Source organism: Triticum dicoccoides, chromosome 2B, assembly GCF_002162155.2.
Source record: "Triticum dicoccoides isolate Atlit2015 ecotype Zavitan chromosome 2B, WEW_v2.0, whole genome shotgun sequence".
NCBI classification, from domain to species: domain Eukaryota; kingdom Viridiplantae; phylum Streptophyta; class Magnoliopsida; order Poales; family Poaceae; genus Triticum; species Triticum dicoccoides.
In genome coordinates, this window is record NC_041383.1 from 543,770,393 (window position 1) to 543,775,737 (window position 5,345).

The following is a 5,345-nucleotide window of genomic DNA, read 5'->3' on the forward strand; positions in this document are numbered from 1 at the left end:
TGATTGACAATTACAACTTATTGTTTTCAGCTTATGAACCAATATCTCTTGAGCACTGGTTGATGCCTTGTTTTTGTTGCACTTCTGAGTTTTCTGTTCTTAAACTTAAGATGCACTAATTCTGAGGAAGTATCTTATCAAAAGACTGTTGCTCTACACGATTAATGAAGTAAGAGCTAACTGACAAACTTTCACTCTCAAAATGATCTACGCTGATGGCAATACCTGCTATATTTGTTGACTTCTATACTCGTTCATTGTACTTATCCCTGTTTCATTATTTTCTTAATATTAGAAGGCCTGTCGAAATGCCTGAAATTCAGTCAGCTAGAAGTATTAACAATTGTGGTCATAACTACTGGTACTTGCAATAATAAACAATGGCCTAAAATTGGCAAAAAGGCTTTGATTGATCAAGTTGCTGTCATCACTCCGTTGAACATGAATATCCACCTGCTTATTTATACCCCTGAATGTTCGGGTTGCAACTGGAATAAGTCAGCAAATCAAGAAGAAGAAGAAGCACCATGACGATTGGGGGCTCTGTGGACCGGAGGGGAAACCCCATCGACAGAGAGGTGCATGGAGGGGTCAGAGCAGCATGGTTCATGTATGGTAAGTTCTCATTTTGCAGATAACCCAGTTTCCCTTAACTTTCAAGCTTCTGCTCCAAGTTCGAAAGTTTTAAGCAATTTTGCTCCTTGTTTCTCCTTGCAGTTGCGAACGTGGTAATGAACATGGTTATTGTCCCAAACCTGCTGAATCTGGTTACCTATCTCCATGGAACAATGCATATGGGCGTCTCTGGCTCTGCAACTACTGTCACCAATCTTGTTGGTGCTACATGCGGGTTTGCATTAGTAGGAGCTTTCCTCTCAGACTCTTACATCATGCGCTCCAGAACTATACTCATCTTTGGCCCATTGATGTTTCTGGTAATATGCCTGCTTGCCTGTCAACTGTCTATTGGATTCCTATTATTATGCAAGGAAAATATTCTTATTTTATTTACATATTCGCATGTCATCTACTAAAATGAGAACCTGCCAACAATAGAGGAAGACGAACGGCTCAATGAAATAAAGAACTGAATAAGAAAACCTAATATCACAGGTCACTGCAAAAAGAAAAGAAAAAGAAATTTTTTGATTCTCTGTCTGAAAGGTTGAATGTATGTGTCTCTGTCTGAAGTACTTCTCCAAATCTAAAATTCAACTGTGATACGTACATATAAGACGATTTTGGATTTGAATTATTTTAAAAAGCATTGTTTGTTGAGGATGGACTTCTGGAAGTACCTATCTAGAACAGTGATATTTTATCGCGAAAAAAGGAAATTAAAAACCTTGAACAGCCATATGCTGCTAACTTTAACTTAACTTGTCATGTCTTAATAGCGATATGCTATTAAGACTTTTCATGTCTAAGTTTGACTCTGACAACGATATGCTTCTAACTTTGATTTAATACAGTTCAATATCTGACACTGATAGGTACCTACTCTGGCATATCCTTTGACCATAAAATCCACTTACATTGGAGTTGAACACGTCTGCTGTTAAAAGTCTCGCATTGCATCATACTCCCTCCGTTCCTAAATATAAGTCTTTGTAGAGATTCTACTAGGTGGACTACATACGGAGCAAAATAAATGAATCTAAACTTAAAATGCATCTATATAAATCCGTATGCGGTTTATAGTGGAATCTCTACAAAGACTTACATTTAGGAACGGAGGGAATATATGATATTAGCCATTAGTTTATTACAGTATAATTAACATTTGCGTATGTGCGCAGGGCTATGGGTTGCTCACCCTACAAGCATACCTACCCTCGCTCCATCCTGCGCCTTGCAACATTGAAGCAGACCTAAGTAACTGCAAAGAGGTCCATGGCCGGAATGCCACCTTGTTGTACGCAGCCTTGTACATCAGTGCATTTGGCGATGGCTGTATACGTACATGCTTACCATCCCTCGGAGCAGACCAGTTTGACCGTAAAGATCCTTCCGAGTCCCGCCAGCAGTCCAGCTTCTTCAACTGGTACACCTTCGGGATCTCCCTTGGAGGCTTTATAGGGCTGATCCTCATAGTGTGGCTCCAGAACTACAAGGGGTGGGACGTCGGACTTGGGGCCTGCGCCATCCTGGTTCTGTTTGGACTGCTCGTTGTTGCTGCCGGTCTCCCTTTCTACCGCAACCAAGTGCCGGAAGGAAGCCCTCTTACTCGAATGCTGCAGGTTGTGCTACTGCTACGTACTTCCTGACTTCAAATATAAGATGCCCTGTCAATTCTCACAAAAAGTTAACTTCTCCAGGTTCTTGTGGTTGCATTAAGGAACAGGAAGCTTGAACTTCCTCAGAAGCTGGAAGAAGCAGAGGATAGTCGTACTGGGACCGGGACAGGGTTTGTCGAAGTGCCATCTCAAAGAAAAAGTCTGAAGTAAGATTCGGTGAAATAATAGTACCATTTTCTTAGCAGGCTACATGTCATAGAGATTACATACTAGAGATGGTTAGTTGTATTCCCTATTACAAACTCTTTCATTCATCTCGATAGGTTCCTCGACAAAGCTTGCATTCACCACGGCAAAGACGGGGACTGGTCAGTTTGCAGTGCGACGAAGGTGGAGGAGACGAAGATTGTGCTCCGCGTGCTCCCTCTCTTCTTCAGCTCCATGATCGCGTACGTATCCAACACGATCGTCTTCACGTTCACGGTGCAGCAAGGTGGCATGACCAACACAAGTCTGGGCAAGATCCACGTCTCCCCTGCGACGCTCTTCATCATCCCCATCACATTCCAGCTGATAATGCTGGCCGTCTACGACCAGTTCATCGTGCCGTTCCTGCGAAAGCGCATGGGCTACGTCGGCGGCATCACTCATCTGCAGCGCATCGCCATAGGCTTCGCCTCCATGATACTCGCCGCGGTCATCGCAGCCGTCGTCGAGAGAAAAAGGAAGGAGGCGGTAGTGCAGATGTCCCTGTTCTGGCTCGCGCCTCAGTTCTTCCTGCTTGGGGTGGCAGACGTGACATCGTTCACCGGGCTCCTGGAGTTCTTCAACAGCGAGGCGCCACGGGGCATGAAGTCTGATTGCCACGGCGTTGTTCTGGTGCGAGCTCGGGCTCGCGTCGTTGATGGCCACATTCCTGGTGGAAATCGTGAACAGGGCCACGAGGCACGGGCAGCAGGGAGGCTGGCTCGAGGGGAAAAGCTTGAACAGCAGCCGTCTTGACCTCTTCTACTGGGTTGTGGCTGTTGTCGGGTTGCTCGGCTTCTTGAACTACCTTTATTGGGCGAAGAAGTATGTATACCAGCACAATCCACGCATCGCTGAGCCATCGGTTGACGAGGATCCACGTTGAAGTTTTGAATTCACCATGCAATAGATTAAGGATGACTTCTTGGTACACCGTACACCTCCTTTAAAAAGTTTATAAGATTTTCAATGCAAATCGACCGTGGAAATTCAAACTTACCTTTGATGAAAGAGGACAATATGGTCTGGTACTAGCTAAGAGCATCTACAACCGGGCTTAGCTAAATCCGACCGCCAAAATTCCGCAGACACACACGGACAGTGACCGATCAACACTCAAATGTTTGATGTCACAGCCACGTATCTTATTTGTCATCAGATTTATACAATTACAAGCAACGTAAAACCTAAATCCTCGCCGGCGGCCATCCTTATCGTTTCCTCCGTGTCCCTGTCTGGCGGCCGTTATACCCGCGAAGTGAAGGTCCGATCGCCGACGAGGTAGAGTACAACATGGGAAACGGATTGTCCCACATGAGGCACCGCTGTCTCTCATGCCCTACTCTTCCTCGCCGGAGCTCGTGGCCTAGACGTTCACGGTGGAGGTGAGGTCCACGATGGACATGGACGGGTCGGCCTCGTGGCTGGAGCCCGGCGCCGCCACCCTTGGATTGTGGCGTCATGCGGCAGCGTGCGACTCCACCTTCACAGCCTCCGCCTCGAGGGCTGTCGCGGTCACCCGTGCCCTGTGCCTTGCATGGCGGGCACACCTCGCAATATTCACGGACGGTTTCCGGCGCGCCTATAAAATGCAGCGCTCGCCACACGCCTTTTCCACGACTCCTCTTTCTCTTCCTCTGCCACGCGCGCCTCCATCGCTCCAGCGCCCCGCTACCGACACGTCACCATGCCGCCACGCCGCCGAGGAGCGTCGGGCTACCGCGGCGTCCGCCTGCGCCCCAACGGCGGGACTACTCCGAGATATGCTCTGGCGATCTCCGGCTCGGCCTCGGCACCTACGGGACAGCGCGCGAGGCCGCCCGCGTGTACGACGCGACGGCGTGGCGCCTAGGCAGGCCGCGCGGGCAGATGAATTTCCAGGACGTCTACACGCTCCAGCAGGCGCTGGACGTCGCCCCGCCGCCTCGTCTTAACACGACACAAGACCGTGTGGAGCACGCTGAGCGGCAGCGCCGCCTCCTCGTCGCCCAGGAGGACGAGCGGGTCATGGCGGAGTGGCGCCGGCGCCATCCAGAGGACGTCGCCTACGAGCAAGTCTACTGGGCAAGGCGCCGCGAGGAGGACACGCGAAGGCGCCGCAAGGAGCGGTTGGACAGGCGTCGGCGGAAGGCATTGGCGAATGCGCAGTCGGATATCGTTGCAGCAGGTGGGAGGTCGTTCTTCACGGAAGACGATGATTGTTGGTTGGACATATGGCTCGATACCTCGGACGACACCGACGAGGATGATGATGGTGATGATGGTAGCGACTTGGAGTAGTTTCTATCTAGTTGCACCGTAGTTTTATCTATGCTTTCGAACTATCTATCTAGTTGCACCGATGTAAAATACCTTTGTATCATTTTTTATTTATACAATCTATCTAGTTTTTATTTATCTATGCTTCCGATTTATCTAAAATAAAAAAAAAATTGTGAGCACGTGCGCTGCATTTTTTGCGCGCTGCTGGAGCGACGCGCGCGCACTACATTTTAGCGCAGCTGCTGGAGCCAGCGCTGCACGCCGCGCCAAACCAAATAATGAGCGCGCGGCAAACTAGTTTTTTAGGCGCGGGCGCGTTCGGCGCCTGTTAGAGATGCTCTCAATGCAGCTGCGAGCTGCTCTCTTGCGCAGTTTAATGGCGCGCATGTAAGCTGCATGCATGGACCGGCTGCTACCACGCCGACGTGTCTGACGCTGCCAAGTTCTTTGTGGTGCGCGTCTGACACGGTGGTGACACTTGTTTCATGTGCATCGTGGGTCTGATGGGTGGAATTAGGTTGAGTTCGTGGGATAAGAGCTTCTGGATGAGCGAATAGGCTCTTCCCAGATAACCAAAACAATTCGTATCACACAAACGCA

The 5,345-nt window shown here is 49.0% G+C and overlaps 1 pseudogene; it reads left to right on the top strand.

The window, feature by feature from the left end:
* Positions 1-488: 488 nt before the first annotated feature.
* Positions 489-3,482, top strand: LOC119364753 (annotated as a pseudogene).
* The last annotated feature ends 1,863 nt before the right edge of the window (positions 3,483-5,345 follow it).